Below are 22,862 nucleotides of genomic sequence, written 5' to 3'. Positions count from 1 at the left end.
GTACTGCATACATTTCTAGTCGCCCCACTATAGGAAGGATGTTGAGGTTTTGGAGGTGTGCAGAAGAGGTTTACCAGGATACTGCCTCATTTCATGAGTGTCTGGATAAACTTGGGTTGCTTTTTTCTGGAGCGCTGGATGTTGAGGGCCAATCTGACAGAGGTTTACAAGATTATGAGAGGCATAGATACAGTGGACAGGGTGTATCTGGTTCCCAGGGTTGAAATTTCTAAAACCAGAGGACGTACATTGAGAGAGGGTAGGTTCAAGGGGAAACGTGAGGGGTGAGTTTTTTACTCGGAGAGTGGTGGATGCCTGGAATGCGCTGCCTGGTATGGTGGTAGGGGTAAATATATTGGAGACTTTTAAGAGACATTTGGAAAGGCACATGGATGGAAGGAAGATGGAGAGATAGGGACATGGTATAGGTAGGAAGGATTAGTGTTTGGGTGTTTTTGATTTGCTTTTTGGCTGCCTCAGCACAACGGCCTGATACAGGTACTGTGCTGTACTGTTCAATGGTCTGTGGCCTATGACATGGGCGATCATGGTCTATCCATGACCAGGATTGTTCTTGGCAAATTTTTCCAGTGAAGAGGTTTACTATTGCCTTCTTCTGGACAGTGTCTTCACAAGATGGGTGACCCCAGCCATTCTTCAATGATTGTCTGCCTGGGCTCAGTAGTCACTTAACCAGGATTCAGATATGCACTTGCCGTACACACCACCATCCACGTGACCTTGATCGGGTGGCTAAGCAGGTTCTACACCCTGCCCAAGGGTGATCTGCATGCTAGTGGAGGGAAGGAGTGCCTCTCACCTCCTTTGGTAGAGACATATCTCCACTCTGCCACGCAAAATCTTCATCATCACCAGGTCTAAATCCTGGAATGCTGCACCCAATAGCATTGTGGGACCACCCATAAATGGATTAGGAAGGGGTCTCCTTGCCATCTTCTCAAGGACAGTTGATGATGGGAAACACATGCTGGCATTTCCTGTAATCCTCCAAGAGAACCACAACCTTGTTGTAGGGTTTGGAGGTTTGCATGCCTCAATGACCTGAAGAGCTATGTTGGCTGGAATCAGAACTTTATGCTTTGGCTCTTGGTAGGGTCAGCCATGCCAAACAGATCAAAGGGTAGAGGCCAGACTAAGAGTGGTCCACCAGTCCTCCAAGTTCAGGGGTTCTTCTCAGGGAAAACAACTGACTGGTAAATCAAAACTGTCATGGAAGCAGCAATGAAGAACACTTCTACATCTGGGTTTGACGGTATTTCTGAGTCTCCACCTGGGACTTGCATCGCTGACAGTGGTGAAAACTGAGAGGAAGCTACTGACACGATGAAGGAAGTCAGAGATGGAAGACCTTCATTGTTGTCCTAAACACCAATGGCCTGTAATGCCTGGGTTATGAATAGATGAAGACAAAATATCATCAGATTTGAACTATTTAATTGTACATAATAATCACCATCACACCTGTCACCAAAGCTGTATTGGATTGTGGAGTTGTTCCATTTATAAATATTACATACCAAACATCATCATCTATCAACAAAATTACCTTTCTGGATCTCTTCAAAGCATTTCTTTGATCATTCGTATCTAAGTAATTGACAAAGCTCCTCAATTGTAAGGTTATGATTATTTTTCCCAATTTGGACCTGGTTACACTGCCTTTGGCGGTCTTCCCAGATCAGTTCAAATAAAAGGTCTAAATTATTTACCCTTTCAATTTGGCAAAGAATTTTTTTACAATCAATTAACTGGTGGCAGCATCAGGAACCCAAAAGTCAGGAATAGATCAGTCAACAAGGAAAAAAAAATTTGTAAATTAAAACTTAGTTCAAGTCAGGATTGTAAAGGTGAAGAATCGAGGATGAGGTGTAGTCAGGACAGCACTGGATTAAAAGAAACACCCACAATGTGCTGGAGGAAATCAGCAGGTCAGTCAGCATCAGTTGAAAAGATTAGTCGACGTTTCGGGTCGAAACCCTTCGTCAGGACTGAAAGAAGAACTGGATTATCAAGGTTGGAAATGATGTCTCCATACGTTATCAGGGATTACAGTATATACTCCTGACAACCTTGTAAAGCCATCAACCCATATTATCTCTCTGATGAAGACTGCCTAACTGTATTTTAATTTTCATTGGGAAACTGATTCTCGATACACAGAAGCATCAGTCATCATGAAATATACTATTTACAATGGTGTTGGGAAACATAAAGGTTATGTGTAGGTGTTAAAGATCAGTTTTAAATAATGCTGTCTTACTGTGGGTTTATCTTATATGAAGCTTGTATGATTTGCACTTTATAAGCACAGGAGATTCTGCAGATGCTGGCAATCCAGAATAACACATCCAAAATGTTGGAAGAATTTCGAAGATCAGGGCAGTATCAATGGAAATGAATAAACAGTTGACATTTCAAGCCGAGATCCTTCATCGGTCCTGTATGATCTGTATTTTATTGGTGTTAAATGGATTTGAAGCAAAGTACATCAGCAATCTTCTTCTCATGTCACATAGCATGACTTTTCTTATCTGCTTCATCAATGCAAAAAGCAGGTGTGACCTAGATTGCAGGATTAGTCGCATAGCAGCCAATTGGTTTTCTCGACTGTGATTGGCTGACAAGTGAATGTAATAGAACTGTCAAAGTTCAGTCCAAAAAAACTGTCAAGGGTTGAAGTATGTCATATGCACATCTGCCTAATCTCTTAAATATACCTGCCAGAAACTGTAATCATCTGCTTACTTGCGTACTATTAAAAGTAGAGAAAAATTCGCGAATTCTGTAAACAGGGCTGGAAACATGGATTTGTCATGATGGATCAGTGAGTCACACGTGTGCTTTCAGAAAAGATGTTTAACCAAGGACTAGTTTATCCTAAAGTGCCACCATGTCATAGGTCGTTGTCTTCACCAATATACACTCAGTGGCCACCTTATTAGCTACCTCCTTCATCTAACGAAGTGGCCACTAAGTGAATGTTTATGGTTGTCTGCCTCTGTAGCCAATTCACTTCAAGGTTCGATGTGTTGTGCATTTAGACGTGCTCTTCTGCACACCACTATTGTGGTTACTTGAGTTACTGTCACCTTCCTGTCATCTTGAACCAGTCTGGCCATTCTCCTCTGACCTCTCTCATTAGCAAGGCATTTCTGCGAACAGAACTGCCTCTCATTTTTTAAATTCTGTGCACTATCCTTTGTAAACTCCAGAGACTGTTGTGTGTGAAAATCCCAGGAGATCAGCAGTTTCTGAGATACTCAAACCACCCCATCCAGCACGAACAATCATTCCACGGTCAAAGTCATTTAGATCACATTTCCTCCACTTTCTGGTTTTTGGTCTGAACAACAAATGAATCTCTTAACTATGTCTGCATGCTTTTAAGAATTGAGTTGCTGCCACGTGATTAGCTTGTTAGATATTTACATTAATGAGTATGTATACCCGTCACCAGAAAACATTAAAACAAATTATCTAGTCAATGTCACGTTGTTGTTTGTGGGAGCTTTCTCTGAACAAATGGTCTGTTACGTTTCTTATGTTACACCAGTGACTGTACTGTAAAGTGTTTTGAAATATTCTGAGTTCCGGTAAGCAGCAATATACACTCACAAAATGCTGGAGGAAAGAGCAAAGTGCTGGCCCATGGAGGTCGGGTGTCATGGCTTTGCAGGCCAGTCGCTCTGCAAAGTATACACTGCACTTGGAATCACGGGAGAGAGAAGAAGGAGAGCCACTTCTACCACCACAGATGCAGCAGAGAAAGCGTCAAGATGGCTCTGGATAAAGAGGGCAGATCTGTGGGTTGCTGCTAGGGCACAGGCCTGGGTCTGATCAACCCCGAGTGGGTCACCTGGGCAAGGGAGAATGATGCTGAAAGACCCGAAACACCGGGCGACCCCAGGTAACATCACTGATGATGTGCCCTAGCTTACCATCATGAAGATGTTTCTGTGGGAATTACCTCCTGGGACACCAGTGACTACCAGGAAGAGTCTGGTTGACAGCCTGGAAAGACAGCAAACCTGGGCGGGGTTGGCAGCCCTAACCCCAGCTCCTGTAAAGGCTACGGATCAAAGAATGGAAAGATATCCCCAGGGAAGCCTGAGGTGGGGGCGTAAGAGCTTCCCAGCTGGACAGATACAAGGCTCCCGACCCAGTGCAATGGACAAACGACAACGAGTATACAGTGCATCTGTGGCAAAATTTTTAAGAACCACAGAGGCTTGAAAATCCACCAGTCAAGGATGAAGTGTAAAGAGCAACAGAGAGCACCACAATGCGCAGGTTCCCAATCTGGTGAGACAGAGGAGGAGCCGGGTCAGGAAGCACCCCACGGTACCCAGAGCCTCGGCGTGGTGCAAGCTGTGCATCCCAACATCACATCTCAGACCGTGCAGGTCAGGTGGCCCAAAGCCTGCCAAACAGCAGAGTGGTGAAGATTTGATGAGGAGGTAGATCTAGTGTTGGAAACAGTGGCCAAAGATGATGTGGAGAGGAGACTGCAAATAATGACAATAGTGATCATAACTATGGCAGCAGAAGGATTAGGTACCAAGGAAGAGAAGTGGGCCACCAAAATCCACAACATCTGGAAAGAACTCAAGGTGCTCAAGCAACAACATAAGTTGCCAAACCATGAGGAAAGGGCACCACTGGAATAACTACGTGTGATGCTGACGAAAAGGCTCATCACTCTGAGAAGAGTGGAGCAACATCGGAGGCGCAGGAGAGAAAGAGCACAGAAAAGATCTGCATTTATCAGCAACCCATTTCAGTTCACCAAACAGCTGCTGGGTCAGAAGAGAAGCGGAAAGCTGTCCTGCACAAAGGAACAGATGGACCACCATCTTCGAAGCACCTTCAGTAACCCGGACAGAAAAGTTGAACTGGGAGACTGTGATGTCCTCATCGCCACCACAGAACCAACAGAGGCTTTCGACCTTTGAGAGCCTCTCTTCAAAGAGGTTCAGCAAGTACTCAAAGTAGTCAAGAAAGCCAGAGCTGGTTCAATGCCTGATCCGAGTGGCACCGCCTACAACATCTACAAACGCTGCCCCTGGCCTCTCTGGCAGCTGTGGAGAATCCTCAAGCTCGTCTGGAAGAGAGGCAAAGTGCCCAAGCAATGGAAGTATGCAAACGGAGTGTGGATTCCAAAAGAAGAGAACTCCGAGAACATCAGCCAGTTTAGGATAATATCCTTGCTGAGTGTTGAAGGGAATATCTTCTTCAGCGTGGTGGCAAAGCACCTAACAGAGTACTTCCTGAGGAACAATTACATTGAAGCCTCCATCCAGAAGAGTGGCGTTCCAAGGGTACCAGGCTGCTTGGAGCACACTAGAGTCATCACACAGCTCCTGAGAGAGGCCAGAGAGAATAAGGGTGACCTAGTGGTTTTGTGGTTGGACTTGGCCAATGCCTATGGGTCAATCCCCCACAAGATTGTTGAAGACGCTCTGAAGGGACACCATGTTCCTGAAGGAATTACAGGCCTCCTTATGGACTACCACAACGAGTTCCACTTGAGAGTCTCTAAAGGGCCAATAACATCAGACTGGTGCAGGCTGGAGATTGGTATCATCACAGGCTGCACCATCTCAGTCATCCTTTTCACCCTGGCAATGAACATGCTGGTAAAATCTGCAGAGTCGGAGTGTTGAGGCCTGAAATCAAGATCTGGGATCCACCAACCATCAATACAAGCCTTCATGGATAATCAGACTATCAATACTGAATCAGTACCTGGTGCTAGGTGGATTCTAAAGGGGCTGGAAAAGGTTGATGAGGTGGGCAAGGATATCCTTTAAGCCTGCAAAATCAAGATCAGTAGTGCTGAAGAAGGGGAGAGTACAAGGGAATTTTTGTTTCTCTATTCAGGACATGCCAATTCCTACCATCACAGAGAACCCTGCTAAAAGTCTTGGGAAAATGTTTGATGCAACACTCAGAGATAAGGCAGCAATAAGAATCACCTGTGGGGAATTTGAACAATGGTTTCAAGAGGTCGATAGGACTGGCCTTCCAGAGCAGTTTAAGGCATAGATTTATCAGCACGGTATTCTACCAAGAATCCTCTGGACACTGCTTCTCTATGAGTTCCCAATTTCTACTGTTGCTGAATTAGAGAGGGTAGTCAGCCGGTTCCTGCGAAGATGGCTGGGTTTACCAAGGAACATCAGCAGCATCGCTCTGTACGGGAATAACTGCAAACTGAGGCTCCCCCTGAAATCCATCGAGGAGGAGTTCAAGGTTTTGTGAGCAAGAGAGGTGCTGCAGTTCCGGGAATCTTCAGATCCAAAGGTTGCCGGAGCGAAGTGGCAGTGAGAACTGGAAGAAAGTGGAGAGCAGAAGCTGCAGTGGAAGAAGGTGAGGCGTGACTGCGCCACAACGTGCTGGTGGGGGCAGTCGCCAAGGGAAGAGCTGGACTTGGAAGCCTTGAAGTCCCCCATTTTGACAAAGTACAAGGGAAAGAGTGACGAGAACTGGTCCAGAATGAAGTAAGGGCAGCTGTGGAGGAGGAGAGGACCAGAAGAGCAGCGGCAATGAAACAGCAGGGAGCCTGGACCAAATGGGAGCAGGTGATCGAGCGAAAGATCACGTGGAATGATCTCTGGAAGGTGAATCCACACCACATCAAGTTCCTTATCCAGGCTGTTTATGACGTCCTTCCTAGCCCATCCAACCTGCACTGCTGGGGCCTTGCAGAACGACCAGCTTGCCCCCCCTGTGAGAAGACCGGTACGCTAGAGCATATTCTGAGCTGCTGCCCCAGAGCTCTTGCCGATGGCCATTATTGGTGGCGGCATGACCAGGTCCTCTGGACAATTGCTGAGATATCTGCAGCACCCTTAACATCTGCCGGAAAATAAGTCCGGTCAAGAATACCATCTGCTTTGTCAAAGAGGGGGAAAGACCAACAGAACACCAGAAAGCAACCAGGTTGCTCTTCGCTGCGCAGGACTGGAAGCTAAAAGCAGACCTGGGAAAACAGCTGCAGTTTCCTTCCCACGTCACAGAGACTACATTGTGGCCCGACATTGTGTTGTGATCCGACTCATCGAAGCACGTTCTTCTGCTTGAGCTTACCGTGCCGTGGGAAGAACGTGTGGAGGAGGCCTATGAGCGGAAAAGAGCCAGGTATGAAGATCTGAACTGTCAAAGAGGCTAGAGAGCAAAGTGTTGGCTCGTGGAGATCCGGTGTTTTGGCTTTGCAGGCCAGTCGCTCTGCAAAGTATACACTGCACTTGGAATCATGGCAGAAAGAAGAAGGAGAGCCATTTCTACCACCACAGATGCAGCAGAGAAAGCGTCAAGATGGCTCTGGATAAAGAGGGCAGATCTGTGGGTTGCTGCTAGGACACAGGCCTGGGTCTGATCAACCCCGGTCGGGTCACCTGGACGAGGGTGTATGATGTTGAAAGACCCAAAACACCCGACGACCCCAGGTAACGTCACTGATGATGTGCCCTAGCTTAGCATCATGCAGATGTTTCTGTAAGAAGAGAAGAAAGAATTGTACCAGTGAAGGTACTGTAAAGTGTTTTGAAATATTCTGAGTTCCGGTAAGCAGCAACATACACTCACAAAATGCTGGAGGAAATCGGCAGGCCAGGCAGTATCTATGGAATAGAGTACAGTTGACATTTCGGGCCGAGGCCCTTCAGTAGGACTGGAGAAAAGAAAAGATGAGGAGCAGATTTAAAAGAGGGAGGGAGGGGAGGGCAAAACACAAGGTGATAGGTGAAACTGGAAGAGGGAGGGATGAAGTGAAGAGCTGGGAAGTTGATTGATAAAAAAGATGCAGGGATAGAGAAGGAGGAATCTGATAGGTGAGAACAGGCGGCCATGGAAGAAAGAAAAGGGGGAGGAGTACCAGAGGGAAGCGATGGGCAGGCAAGGAGATAAGGAGACAGGGTGAAAAGGGGATGGGAATGGTGAAGGGGAGGCATTATATATATATGATTTTTCCATAACCAATCTTTTCCTGTCTAAAAGTGGTGTAATTTTACCAACTAGGATGTTCCAATATACATGACATTGTCATGTCAGCCGAACTGTGTTAGGACATTTTGTAAAATAGAGAGTCTACGCACAGAAACATGGAAATTGAGATCAAAACATGAAAGTACCTTTGGCCTTTTAACAAATACTGAATGTGCATGGATTCCAATAATAATGGGTTGATGGCTACCATCCATTTGTAGTTTGGCAATGAACTCTTGCATACCACAATACAAGTAAAAAGCATCATTTAAAGGTCTCTTTGAAATCAACAAGCACAAACAAGCCTATGCATTTAGCCAGTTATTAGTGTTCTTTTAGGCCTACTACATTGAATAGATAATTTAGTGTGACAGCTTAAAAATCTATTTTGTTCCAACCTTCTGTCTACGGTTAACAATTTCCATTGATCTAGGTATTCAGCAACTTCTGTTTTCTAACCTGCATTAGTTTTATTGTGTTCTGTGCCAACAGTATTCTCCTTCCCGGCCAAGTCCCATGTCTCTGTTGCTTCACAGCCTTGTAGGGATCTTCTGTATTACCACAGTTTCCATAAATCAGGTGAACTTTTTGAAGGCTACAATCCTGAAGCTGCTTCTCAGTGGACTGACATCAGATAAGCTTTAAAACACATTCCATTCATCAAACTCTGAAGGTTAGTTTGCTCCTCAGGGAATAGGCTCCATCTAATGTGGCCTCCCAGGGTACCTGGAGTACAAAACTACCTGACATTGGTATTGCCTTGGAATGTGTTGGATACTTCCCCTTTCAAACAGAGTTTTATTGTGGTAGATTACAGTGGAGATTTTTTTTAAAAAGAAGGTTAAACAGGGTAACAGGGTGTTTTCCAAGTGCAAGAATGAACTTCAAAGTCCTTTTGACCTTCAAAGGGTGCTTTTGATCTGTTGAAGAGACAGCTACATATATTTAATCTTCATATACTATCCACAACTTTGTTCCTTTAAAAAGAAGTTCCATCTTTTTTCCTTTGAAAGGAGAATAGTTTCCTTTAATAGCTACCTTGAAAATATGAGAAGAAAAGTTTGCATAGCACTAGTTCCCTGTTCAATCCTCAGTATACCACAAAGCATTCCCCTAAGAATAAATAACAGTGTCAACAATGGCCAGCGTCCTCCCAAACCTCAGTGTCATCAGTAAGGCTTTGCAGATGGCTGGTGACTATTTGGGAAATCAGTATATTGCTAACAATACGCCATTCATTAATGTCAATGGACAATTGCAAGGAACACAGACCACAGTTTTGCAATGAGCTACTGTTGATGGTGCAGGGTTTCAGGAAATGCAGACAGCCAATGTAAATTGAACTACTTTGGCAGTTCTACCTTATTGAGCCCCACAGAGAGCAAGTGCAATAAATGGTTATTCGATCCATTTAGTTCAGGGCTGCTGAGGAATCAATGCTGTTCAGGGCATCAAGAGAACACCCTCTATTCCACTACAAGTGCAGTCAGAGGTTCCTGTACGTTCTACAAAACAGACAGGTTTAAAAAGGAGCAAAGGCAGTGTTGTCCACACTGCTAGCGGAAAGGTTGCGTTTAATACCCATCCACAACCATGCCGAGTGAATGTGTTTCAGATATAATCGAACAATACGGCTTCTCATGGTTAAAACCGATGCTGAAAGTGTCTCAGAATGAGCAAACAACTCCCAAGGAGGTGCCAAAGTATGAACAAAGTGCCTGTGAGAAATAGGGGAAGCTAAGGGCAAGGAATGAATCCCTCTACATCCACAAGGTAATGATGCAGATTCACTCTGACGCCAGCGTCTCCTCTGGGGCCATAAGAATTGCAAGCTCCTTTGTGATTATTTCCATTTGCACCATAGGTGAGGTTTCCCAAATGGCCCATTACGAAAGTGCTCAACCATTAGCTCTCAGGAGGTCCAGACCTTCCTGTGCCGGCTGCTACCCAGGGTCCTCACCAAACGAACCCCGTCAGAAAGACAAAAACCAGGTACTGCACGCTTGATAAAGCACCATACCCAGGACACAAAGGAGGCCAGGTCAGCAGGGAAATTGTTTTATTGTAGGCATGGACGAAATAAAAGTATCACATTTCCTTCCCTCAAGTGAATCAAATATATTTTTGAGTATCTGCATCTGATACTGTAAGGAATATCAGTTCTGAAGCTAACATTTTATTCAAATTCCCTAGCTGATCTCATAAAATTTGCATTGATGTTTCTGGTATATTAGCCTTAAGGGCAATTTATACTTGTGCGTCAAATCGACGCTGTAGGTATGGCGTAGCCGCGTATCCTACACCATACCCTACCCCGTAGCCTGACGCGCACCTCCCCAAAAGTGTAACTACGCGTCGCGGCAACGCAGACCGAAACAACTGTGATTGGTCCGCTTGGTAGCATCGCATTTCCTCCTATGCTGCAATTGCTTCCAATTGGGCGACTGAAGGGCAGGGAAGGAACTTTGGCTGCAATGCTTTCCATAAAGCTTTACAGACCTCTGAAATTATGGAGGACCCTGTGCTTGACGCCAGTTTGTAACTAGCTGCTACAGCCTGTTGACTCCCACCTGAAGATAAAACTCGAATGGTGATTGCCAGTCTCTGAGTACACTGTGCGTACACTGATGCGAAATAAATGGTTGGAGACAACGAACCAGATCGTCAAATCTACCTGCCGACATCTGAAAATATTTGAAATGCATTTCTTCGTCCATGTCTCTCAGTGGCCGGACAAGCACAGAAAATTCACCCTCTTTCAGTTTTAGTCGCCATTGTTTGAAGTTTGAGTTTCTCCATGTTGGGTTTCAACATGAAGAAACTCAACACAGTGGCATAGAAACCACACCGCCAACTAGCGTTTTGGCGGTGAATTGCAGAGCGATGCAGACACACCAACGCACAAGTATAAATGCTCACAATGGCGTAGCCCAATTGTAAGCTAGTACGCACAAGTATAAATCAGTCTTTAGCCACTGGTTTTCTAACCACTGATGCGGTGATGACGTTGATCAAAACCTGCTGGGTTTGTTGGTGCTAAATGTGCTGCCCTCCTTTCCAAACCCTGACCACCCCGCTCCATCAGTGCAACTTCCCACCATTGCCCGTAAGGATTTTGTATGTTCTCCCTGCGACCTTGTGGGTTTCCCCTGGTTGCCTGCCATAGTCCAAAGTTAGTGGGTTAGTAGGTTAGTAGGTTTTTCCATAGATGCTGCATGGCTTGCTGAGTTCCCCCAGCATTTTATGTCTGTTGCCCGGTTGGTAGGTTAATTAGTCATTGTAAATTGTCCCGTGGTTAGGCTAGGATTAAATCAGGGGATTGCTGGGCAGCTTAGCACAAAGGGCCGGAAGGGCCTATTCGGTGCTGTATCTCAATAAATAAAAAGTTTTAAAAAATTTAAAATCCTTAAAGAAATGAGCCTACTGAATAGCTATACATTATATTAATACCAAAGCAAATATATTTCAATGTACTCCACTTACTCCACTGTGATGGGACATGGGCATCTTGTGCAATACCTTTTTTGGTGAACGCAGCAGCAACTTTGATGTATGTTGCTTGAAATTCCAGCGTCTGCAGATTTCCTCGTGTTTGCAATACCATTTTTGTTAAGTTTATTTGTGCACATTTAGGGTTTTTTTTATCACTTAAGTATTCAAACCTAGAGGTGATAAGAACATTACAAGCAAGCTTGGGATCTAGTGAAGCAGACGTTTGGTCATGAGTTAATTGCAAGCTGAAGTATTGACCAGTGGTTACACACACATTCAGCTTCACTGAAGTCAGTGATGTCAAATATGCAGAGTAGGGGCAATATTCAGTCAAAGCTCCTGTGTATGCTTAATGTTGGCAACCAAAGATAAAGCTCTCTCCCTTACCTGAATGTTAATGAAGGTCAAAATTTGGGTGAGTATTAAGAAGAGTGGGCTGGCGTAAGGGAATAAAAGTAGAAAGGGAGGGAAATATATAAAATTATTTCCATTTCAAATCTAAACTCAAGAGATTCAGCAGATGCCGGAAATCCAGAGTAACACACACAAAATGCTGGAAGAACTCAACAGGTCAGACTTAATCTATGGAAAGGAATAAACAGTTGACATTTCAGGCCAAAACCCTTCATCAGTTCTTAAAGTGCCTGATCTGCTGAGTTTCTATCACAAACAAGAGAAAATCTGCAGATACTGGAAATCCAAGCAACACACACAAAATACTGGAGGAACTCAGCAGACCAGGCAGCATCTATGGAAAAGAGTAAACAGTTGATGCTTCTGTTATGGAAAAACGTTGACTGTACTCTTTTCCATAGATGCTACATGGCCTGCTGAGTTCCTCCAGCATTTTGTATGTGTTAATTTAAAACACAAAGTTTTTCAAAATCCCCTGAAATAAATCACAACTGAAAGAATGAGGATCCGCAACCAGAGAGACTGGCAATCAGTTACTAATGATCATTATATTGTTATAGGGGATGATAATTACTAAACTCAGCTGTCCAGAGGCGATAACATGACACTAATGTATAAAAATAGATCTGGAAGTAGTTAAAGAGCAGCAAACACAAAATGCTGGAGGAAGTCAGCAAGTCAGGCAACATCTTATAGAAGGGGATAAATGGGTTGTTCCCTTTTGGGGTTCATGACTTTTGCTACTTTTGCAAGGTTAACCTCAGTGACCCATAAGTCACCCAGCTACATGGAGGATTTTCCATTTGCGAGAAGAGTTACCCTCATCGCCAACTGTTTTTCAATTTATGTGCGTGTTGTGTAGGCATGTCTTTTAATCCAGTGAAATTTGGCCCATTGGCAGAGTCCCCGTGGCTCCCTCGTGAGTTTGTCCGTTCCTGTTGCACACAGACTCAATAAGAGCCTGAATATGTTGCTCCAGGCAATACTTAGCAATGCAGTAAAGTAAATCATGAGACCAAGTTGTGGGAGGGATTGTGTAATCACAAAGTCAATGAAATAAAACTGAAGAAATTCAATTTACAAGGACCTCTCACCTCTTAACCTACTGAGTGTATCTCCTTCCCAAATTAAGAGGTATTAAAAATTACTCCAGAGTAAGTAGATGCTGATACGGTAACAGATGCATTCCATTTTAAATGTTGGTTAATAATTTGTTTCTGTGTTAGCTCTCTGAGATTATTGTGCTGTGTCTGCTAAATCAGCTCATCATGAACAATACACCTTCAACCTCTCAAAGAGCTGGAAGGTGATTGGTTTCAGTAACCTCCACTCGTTCTTTGGCCTGCTGTTGTGCGGTGGAGATTTATGTCACTATTCCCTTTTGGCCCATTATGTCACTGTACCACAGTGGAATTTTCCTACCACTGCTGATACTTGTTATTTGTAATTTAGCTGCATTCAGAAGAGACAGTCGCAGATTACATGCAAATTAACTGCAATCGTTTGCCAGAGTTCCCGCATGTCCTTTATTAACACTGAGTGTCCTGACTCTGCAAGCATTCGGCAGTTACATTATCTGATTTATCATGTGGAAGGGGATTCTCAGGAAATCCAGACCTTCCTGTACCTTTTGCCTCGGGTCCTGGCCAAAGACATTAACCAAATGCATCACCTCAGTCAAAGGACCACTACCAGGGCAAATGCAAAGCCAGTTCAGAGGGGAAATTATTTTGCTGTAAAAAAATCAGAAATAGACAACTAGAATTTCTGGGCAAATGAGTGGAGTGGGAACATTCAGTTTCACACCATTCAGCATATTACAGCACCACATAGGCTCTTTGGTCCACAATGTTGAACCAAACCCTTAACCTACTCTAGGATCAATCTAACCCTTCCCGCACACAAAACCCTTCACTTTTCTATCACCTATATGCTTATTGAAGAGTTTCTTTTTAAATACCACTAATCTGACTCCTGGAAGGGCATTCCACATATCCAGCATTCTCAGTATATTTAAAAAAACTGCCTCTGACATGCTTTCTTCTAATCACTTTAAATTTTCCTCGCTCGTATTAGGCATCTCTACCCTGGGAAAAAAGAAAGTCTCCGGCTGTTCGCTTGATGCCTCGTCATCTTGTACACCTCTACCATCACCTCTCATCCACCTTCACTCCAAAAAAGAAAAGCCCGGCATGTTCAGCTTATCATTATAAGAAATGCTCTCTAATTCAGGCAGCATCCTGGTAAGTCTCCTCCGCACCCTCCCTAAAGCTTCCTTGTCATTTCCTGTCAAGGTGGGACCCTCCTGCTTTTGCATTCACCACTGAATGAGGCATTTGGCTGCATACCAGCACAGGCCCTCACAGACACATTACTGGCAACCCGTGGAGGTCCACCCACTCTCCCGGGAGGACCGCATGGACCACCCCCATCACAGGTGTATGCGAGAATCATGTGGTCATATCGTTGGAACACTGCTGCTTATTTGTGATGTGTGCTTCCAGAGGTTAGACCTGTGAGGAACTGTCGTACTAACACAAACCATTGATCCAGTTAAGGGTGTTGTTCCTGAGGGAGCCCAACGGCATGGATGTGAACGTGCACTAATGAAGACACAGTAACAAGGATTTTGGTAGCATAGCGTTGATCCTGGGGGGGAAGAATCATCAAAGAGAAGCAAGTCATTGCCATTGATCTGATCAGTTCACAGTTATGTTGTTCTGCCAAACATTGTGGGCATGCTATATTGGCACCAGAATCTGTGATGACTCATGGGCTGTCCCCAGCAGATCCTCGGGTGAATTGGTTGTTAATACAAGCCACACACTTCGCTGTATGTTTCGATGTATGCATTGGAAATAAACTTTAATCTTTCAGATGACACCCCAGATGGATTTTAAACTCATGTTGACAATGTAGGTGTCGAGGACAAGCCCAATATTTATCATTCCTTCCTTGTTATCTTTGGTAAAATAGTGAGGAAGTTAGAAAAATGTGAATTGTTTGATAATGGCCCTTGGAGAAGGATATTAATCTCCAGAAAATGGATTCCCTCACACAGTTCATTGCTCTATCCTTGCATGGAATACCACAAGGACATGTCACTCTTGAAATTCAACTGGAACATCTCAGCTTGAGTCATGGTTACATACCTGAAGTGTTCCTCGTGTCAGGTATACATCAATATCCCCATTCAATAGTCTTTTCAGAACACTGAGGGGAAATTAACTTGCAGAGTGAATATAACTGGGCACTCCCAGCATAACTTCCCATCCTTCAGGCACCCAATATACAATAAGGACAACTATCCACCTCCTGCACCATGAAATAATAGAAACATAGAAACATAGAAAATAGGTGCAGGAGTAGGCCATTTGGCCCTTCGAGCCTGCACCGCCATTCAGCATGATCATGGCTGATCATCCAACTCAGAACCCTGTACCAGCCTTCCCTCCATACCCCCGATCCCCGTAGCCACAAGGGTCATATCTAACTCCCTCTTAAATATAGCCAATGAACTGGCCTCAGCTGTTTCCTGTGGCAGAGAATTCCACAGATTCACCACTCTCTGTGTGAAGAAGTTTTTCCTAATCTCGGTCCTAAAAGGCTTCCCTTTTATCCTCAAATTGTGACCCCTCGTTCTGGACTTCCCCAACATCGGGAACAATCTTTCTGCATCTAGCCTGTCCAATCCCTTCAGGATTTTATACGTTTCAATAAGATTCCCCTTCAATCTTCTAAATTCCAACGAATATAAGCCTAGTCGATCCAGTATTTCATCATATGAAAGTTCTGCCATCCCAGGAATCAATCTGGTAATCTCCCACCCATCCGTCTGATAGGCTGATGTCTCATCTTCTCACCACCTCCTGGCTGTTGCCCAGTCAGAACAAGGGCCTGCTCGTTGTCACACCTACCCAATGCAAATTCAGCCTGGAGTAGAAGCCTTTAGTGCAAAGCCTGTTCTCTCACAGGGTACTGCTTCCACAATAATAACTGCAAACGAGGGATATACTGAGTGGTAGATATCCTCAGTGGGTCCTTCCACCATGTGTGGGTGTGTTCGCAGTAAGGCCCCTCAAGCCTGGAGCGTGCTTGCCTGTGCATTGTTCCTGTTGCTCCAAGATCAGCAGGTTTCGGGCAAACCACAGTGCTTCTTGCTGGCCAACTGCTGCCTTGCTACATCCTGCAAAGAGCAATGTGCTTGACACATTGCTGCTTAGGTCTCTTCTTATTAATAGTTTCAATTTCTAGCAGCTGTGCATTTTCAGATTCAGAATCAGGTTGAGGTTTATTTATCACCGGCATATGTCATGAAATTTGTTAACATAGCAGCAGCAGTTCAATGCAATACATAATAATATAGAAAGAATGAATGAATCAATCAATTACAGTAAATATTTGTATTTGTATATTGAATAGATTAAAAATAATTCAAAAACAGAAATAATATATGGTAAACAAAAAGTGAGGTGGTGTTCACGGGTTCAATGCCCATTTAGGAATCATATGGGAGAGGGGAAGAAACTGTTTTTAAATTGCTAGGAGTGTGCCTTCAGGCTTCTGTACCTCTCTCCTGATGGTAACAATGAGAAGAGGGCATGCTCTGGGTAATGGGGGTCCTCACTAATGGATGTTCCCTTTCTGAGGCACCGCTCCTTGAAACTGTCTTGGATACTATGGAGGCTAGTACCCGAGATGGAGCTGATTCATTTTACAACTTTCTATAGCTTCCTTTGGTCCTGTGAAGTAGCTACCCTCCACCGCAACACCCCCCCCAATACCAAACAGTAATGCAGCCTGTCAGAATGCTCTCCATGATACATCTGTTGAAGTTTTCGAGTGTTTGGGGTGACAAATTAAATCTCTTCAAACTCCTAATGAAATACTCTTGCCTTCATTATAGCTCCGTTAATATGTTGGGACCAGGCTAGATCCTCAGAGATCTAGATACCCAGGAACTTGAAACTGCTCACTCTCTCCACTTCTGATCCTTGTGTGAGGATTGGTTCGTGTTCCCTCATCTTACCCTTCCTGAAGTCCACAATCAACTCTTTTGTCTTACTGACACTGAGTGCAAGGTTGTTGCTGGGACACCACTCCACTAGCTGGTATATCTCACTCCTGTACACCCTCTCATCTCCATCTGAGATTCTACCAGCAATGGCTGTATCATCAGCAAATTTATAGATGGTATTTGAGCTACACCTAGCCAGACAGTCATGGGTGTACAGAGAGTAGATCAGTGAGTAGGCACACACCCCTGAGGTGCACCAGTGTTGATTGTCCGTGAAGAGGAGATATTATCACCAATCCACACAGATTGTGGTCTTTTAGTTAGGAAGTCGAAGATCCAATTGCAGAGGGAGGTACAGAGGCCCAGGTTCTGTAGCTTATCGATCAGGACTGTGGAAATAATGGTATTAAATGCTGAGCCATAGTCGATGAACAACATCCTGACAAAGGTGTTTGTATTGTCCAGGTGATCTAAGGCCGTGTGAAGAGCCATTGAGATTGCATCTACCGTAGACCTATTGTGACAATAGACAAATTGCAGTGGTGCCAGGTCCTTGCTTTCAAAACAAGTTGGACTGGAATGTCTCAAAGAACAGGACTGACTTCAGGGATTCTCGCTGACGCAGAACATCCGGGTGATTGGTATGGCTGAGGATATGAAGCTGTTGGCTGAGTAAGTTGAAGGTGTATGTGCTTCCCACTTGCTGTCCATTTCTCACTATCAAGGTCACAGCAGGTACAACAGGTGGTGAAAAAGGCGAGTGGTATCCTGGCATTCATAGCAAGAGGATTCGAGTACAGGAGCAGGGAGGTACTACTGCAGTTGTACAAGGCCTTGGTGAGACCACACCTGGATTATTGTGTGCAGTTTTCGTCCCCTAATCTGAGGAAAGTCATCCTTGCCATAGAGGGAGTACAGAGAAGGTTCACCAAATTGATTCCTGGAATGGCAGGACTTTCATATGATGAAAGACTGGATCGACTAGGCTTATACTCATTGGAATTTAGAAGATTGAGGGGGAATCTTATTGAAACGTATAAAATCCTAAAGGGATTGGACAGGCTGGATGTAGGAAGATTGTTCCCGATGTTGGGGAAGACTAGAACGAGGGATCACAGTTTGAGGATAAAGGGGAAGCCTTTTAGTACCGAGATTAGGAAAAATTTCTTCACACAGAGTGTGGTGAATCTGTGGAATTCTCTGCTACAGGAAACAGTTGAGGCCAGTTCATTGGCTATATTTAAGAGGGAGTTAGATATGGCCCTTGTGGCTAAAGAGATCAGGGGGTATGGAGAGAAGGCAGGTATAGGGTTCTGAGTTGGATGATCAGCCATGATCATACTGAATGGCGGTGCAGGCTCAAAGGGCCGAATGGCCTACTCCTGCACCTATTTTCTATGTTTCTATGTTTTCTATGACACATTAGAACATACAACATAGAACAGTACAGCACAGCGCAGGCCCTTCAGCCCATCATGTTGTGCCAAACTTATTGATCAATCTAACTCTTCCCTTCCTTATAGACCCCAATTTTTCTTTCATCCATGTGCCTATCAAAGTCTCTCATACATACCTAATGTATCTGCCTCTACCACCACCCCTGCCAATGCCATTACCCTGCACATTAGACTGCACATACTCTATTAGTAAGTTAGCTCCGCAAGTGAATTTTGTGTTGTTTTAGTCACACAAAATCAGAGACAATGTAGCGATGTGCTACACACAGAGCTAGAAATAACGACACGCAGTCTGTAAGTCACACTCAAGAGTTGTTTATTCAAACTTCGCGGCACTGGCTTTTAAGCAGTTCCCTTCCAGCCCTCTCCAGGCGGAAATGACGTCAGAGGTACATTGCAAAAGTCTCTCCCCGTGCGTTCGGGCTATCTTGTGAGCCGGTTCGCTTGTGTAGAAAGTGGGTCGCCACATAACCCCCCCCCCCCCAGATACACCCCCAATGTTCACAGTCTGGATCAGTCTCTGCTTGGGCGGTCTACCTCTGCGCCGCGGTGCCTGAACCTCGACCGGCTGTGCCAAGTCCACGTGGGCCGGTTTGAGTCGGTCCACCGTGAAAACCTCCTCTTTCCCCCCAATGTCCAGAACGTATGTCGACCCGTTGTTACTGATCACCTTGAACAGCCCCTCGTACGGCCGCTGTGCGCCCCTTCGTACGAATACAAACTTGCAGTTCTGCAGGTCTTTGGGTACGCAGGTCGGGATCTGTCTGTGCTGTGAAGTCGGTACGGGGGCCAGGTTGCTGAGCTTTTCGCATAGTCTGTCCAGGACTGCTGCGGGTTCTTCCTCTTGCCCCCTTGGGGCTGGTATGAACTCTCCTGGGATGACCAGGGGTGCGCCGTACACCAGCTTGGCCGACGAGGTGTGCAGATCCTCTTTGGGCGCCGTGCGGATTCCAAGCAGGACCCAGGGAAGTTCGTCCTCTCAGTTAGGCCGCTCCAGGCGGGCCATGAGAGCCGACTTTAAGTGACGGTGGAAGCGCTCCACTAGTCCGTTCGACTGTGGGTGGTAGGCAGTTGTGTGGTGTAGCTGTGTTCCCAACAGGCTGGCCACAGCCAACCACAGGCTGGAGGTGAACTGGGCACCTCTGTCGGAGGTAATGTGGGCCAGTACCCCGAAGCGTGCTACCCAGGTTGCAATCAGCGCTCAGGCGCAGGAATCGGCAGTGGTGTTGGTGAGCAGGACTACATCAGGCCATTTCATGAACCGGTCTATCATAGTTAGGAGGTACCGCGCTCCTCGCGATACTGGCAGGGGCCCCACAATATCCACATAAATGTGGTCGAACCTCCGGCGGGTGGGTTCGAACTGCCGCGGCGGGACTTTGGTGTGCCGCTGCACCTTGGCTGTTTGGCACTGCGTGAACGTTTTGGCCCGTTCGCTGACCTGTTTGCGAAGTCTGTGCCACATGAACTTGCTGGAGACCAACCGGACGGTTACCTTGATAGAAGGGTGCGCCAAGCCATGTATGGAGTCAAAAACTCGCCGCCGCCAGGCTGCCGGGACGATGGGGCGCGGTTGGCCGTTAGCCATGTCACACAGGAGGGTCCTCTCACCTGGGCCTACGAGGAAGTCTTGCAGCTGCAAACCTGAGACTGCAGTCCTGTAGCTGGGCATCTCGTCGTCTGCCTGCTGCGCCTCCACCAGTGCTGCATAGTCCACCCCCCGGGACAGGGCCTGGATAGCTGGTCTGGATAGTGCGTCCGCCACAACGTTGTCCTTTCCCAAGACATGCTGGATGTCTGTCATGTACTCGGAGATGTAGGACAGGTGTCGCTGCTGGTGGGCCGACCAGGGGTCGGACACCTTCGTGAACACGAAGGTCAACGGTTTGCGGTCCATGAACGCGGTGAACGTCCTGCCTTCTAAGAAGTACCTGAAATGCCGGATTGCCAGATATAGTGCCAACAGCTCCCGGTCGAAGGCACTGTACTTGAGTTCGGGTGGCCGTAGGTGTCTGCTGAAGAACGCCAGGGGTTGCCAGCGCCCCTCGATGAGTTGCTTCAGCACCCCGCCGATTGCTGTGTTGGATGCGTCCACTGTGAGGGCGGTTGGAACGTCCATTCTGGAGTGCACCAGCATCGCGGCGTCTGCCAAGGCATCCTTGGCTTTAACGAAAGCGGCCACAGCCTCTTCATCCCAAGTGATGTCCTTGCCCTTACCCAACATCAGGGTGAACAAAGGGCGCATGATATGGGCTGCTGAGGGGAGGAAGCGGTGGTAGAAGTTCACCATACCAACAAACTCCAGCAGGCCTTTGACTGTGTTGGGCCGGGCGAAGTGGCGGACCGCGTCTACCTTGGCAGGCAGAGGCGTTGCCCCGTCTTTGGTAATCCTGTGACCCAGGAAGTCGATGGTGTCGAGTCCGAACTGACAGTTGGCTGGGTTGATCGTGAGGCCGAAATCACTCAGGCAGGAGTAGAGCTGGCGGAGGTGGGACAGATGTTCCTGACGACTACTGCTGGCTATGAGGATGTCGTCCAAATAGATGAACGCAAAGCCCAGGTCACGTCCCACCACATCCATTAGTCGCTGGAACGTCTGTGCGGCATTCTTTAGGCTGAACAGCATTCGGAGGAATTCGAACAGGCCGAACAGGGTGATGAGTGCTGTTTTGGTGATGTCTTCAGGGTGTACCGGGATTTGATGGTACCCCCAGACGAGGTCTACTTTGGAAAAGATGCTTGCCCCATGCAGGTTTGCTGCAAAGTCCTGTATGTGAGGCATGGGGTAGCGGTCTGGAGTTGTAGCCTCGTTCAGTCTGCTGTAGTCACCGCATGGTCTCCAGCCCCCGGCTGCATTGTGCACCATGTGCAAGAGGGAGGCCCATGAGCTGTCGGACCGCCGTACAACCCCCAATTCCTCCATCCTCTTGAACCCCTCCTTCACCAGGCAGAGCTTGTCCGGGGGGAGCCTTCGTGCACGGGCATGGAGGGGTGGTCCCTGGGTCGGAATGTGGTGCTGTACTCCGTGTCTGGGCAAGGCTGCCGTGAACTGCGGTGCCAGAACCGATGGGAAATCCGCCAGGATTCTGGTGAATTCGTTGTCAGACAGCGTGATGGAGTCCAGGTGTGGGGCCGGCAACTTGGCTTCACCCAGGGAGAACGTCTGGAAAGTCTTGGCATGGACCAGTCTTTTCCCTTGTAAGTTGACCAGCAGGCTGTGGGCTCGCAAGAAATCTACCCCCAGGAGTGGTTGGGCCATGGCGGCCAGTGTGAAGTCCCACGTGAACCAGCTGGCGCCAAACTGTAGCTGCACTGTGCGGGTGCCGTAGGTCCGAATTGTGCTGCCATTTGCGGCCCTCAAGGTGGGTCCCGTCTCCCTGTTGCGGGTGTCATACCCTGTCGGGGGTAAGACGCTGATCTCCACTCCGGTGTCGACCAAGAAGCGGCATCCCGACTGTTTGTCCCAGATGTACAGGAGGCTGCCCTGGCCCTGGCGTTTCCCAGGAACTTGAAGGGTGAGCGACAATGGTGGGCTTCTATGCCCCACCGCTGGTGGTAGAAACACCACTGTTCATTGGCCTCCTCACTCCTGCCTCTGGGTTGTGTGTGCTCCGTTGCTGGCCCTGGTCTGGCCTGCTGTTGTGCGCGTGGCTTGGTAATCTGTCCGACGGACGCCCCGCTTTCCCTCTTGGCTTTCCACAGCACGTCTGCCCAGGCTGCCACCTTCCAGGGGTCACTGAAATCTGCGTCGGCCAGCAGCAGATGTATGTCCTCAGGCAGTTGTTCTAGGAACGTCTGCTCAAACATCAGGCAGGGCTTGTGTCCTTCAGCCAGGGCCAGCATCTTGTTCATTAATGCTGACGGCGGCCTGTCTCCCAAACCGTCCAGGTGCAGCAAGCGGGCACCTCACTCACGCCGTGAGAGCCAAAGGTCTCTGTGAGCAGCGCTTTGAATGCTGCATATTTGCCTTCTTTGGGGTGTGACTGTATGAAATCCCCAACCCGCGCGGCTATCTCCTGGTCAAGGGGGCTCACCACGTAATAGTAACTTGTGGAATCCGAAGATATTTGCCGAATCTGGAACTGGGCTTCTGCTTGGTCAAACCACATGTGTGGTCGCAGCGTCCAGAAAGTTGGCAGTTTTAGCGAAGCTGTGTGAACAGATGAAGAGTCGATCATCTTTGGTCCAAATCCCGTCGGGGTCACCAATGTAGCGATGTGCTACATACAGAGCTAGAAATAACGACAATGCAGTCTGTAAGTCGCACTCGAGACTCATTTATTCAAACTTCGCGGCACTGTCTTTTAAGCAGTTCCCTTCCAGCCCTCTCCGGGCGGAAATGACATCAGAGGTGCATTACAAAAGTCTCTCCCCACGCGCGGGCTATTTTGTGAGCTGGTTCGCTTGTGTAGAAAGTGGGTCACCACAACAAATTAATTTCCCAGAATGGAGAGCCACCCAATAATAGAGCAGGT

At 46.7% G+C, this 22,862-nt stretch overlaps 1 long non-coding RNA gene across 1 annotated transcript in view; it reads left to right on the top strand.

Moving 5' to 3' along the window:
- The window catches only part of LOC140209766 (uncharacterized), a 57,979-nt gene that overhangs the window by 27,189 nt on the left and 7,928 nt on the right, over positions 1-22,862 (top strand). Inside the window, exon 2 of the long non-coding RNA XR_011889058.1 lies at positions 13,990-14,156. This is a non-coding gene — a long non-coding RNA (uncharacterized lncRNA). The remainder of the gene's footprint in view (positions 1-13,989; positions 14,157-22,862) is intronic.

This window comes from Mobula birostris, chromosome 14 (genome assembly GCF_030028105.1).
Source record: "Mobula birostris isolate sMobBir1 chromosome 14, sMobBir1.hap1, whole genome shotgun sequence".
NCBI classification, from domain to species: domain Eukaryota; kingdom Metazoa; phylum Chordata; class Chondrichthyes; order Myliobatiformes; family Myliobatidae; genus Mobula; species Mobula birostris.
This window is presented reverse-complemented; position numbering and strand designations above follow the sequence as displayed.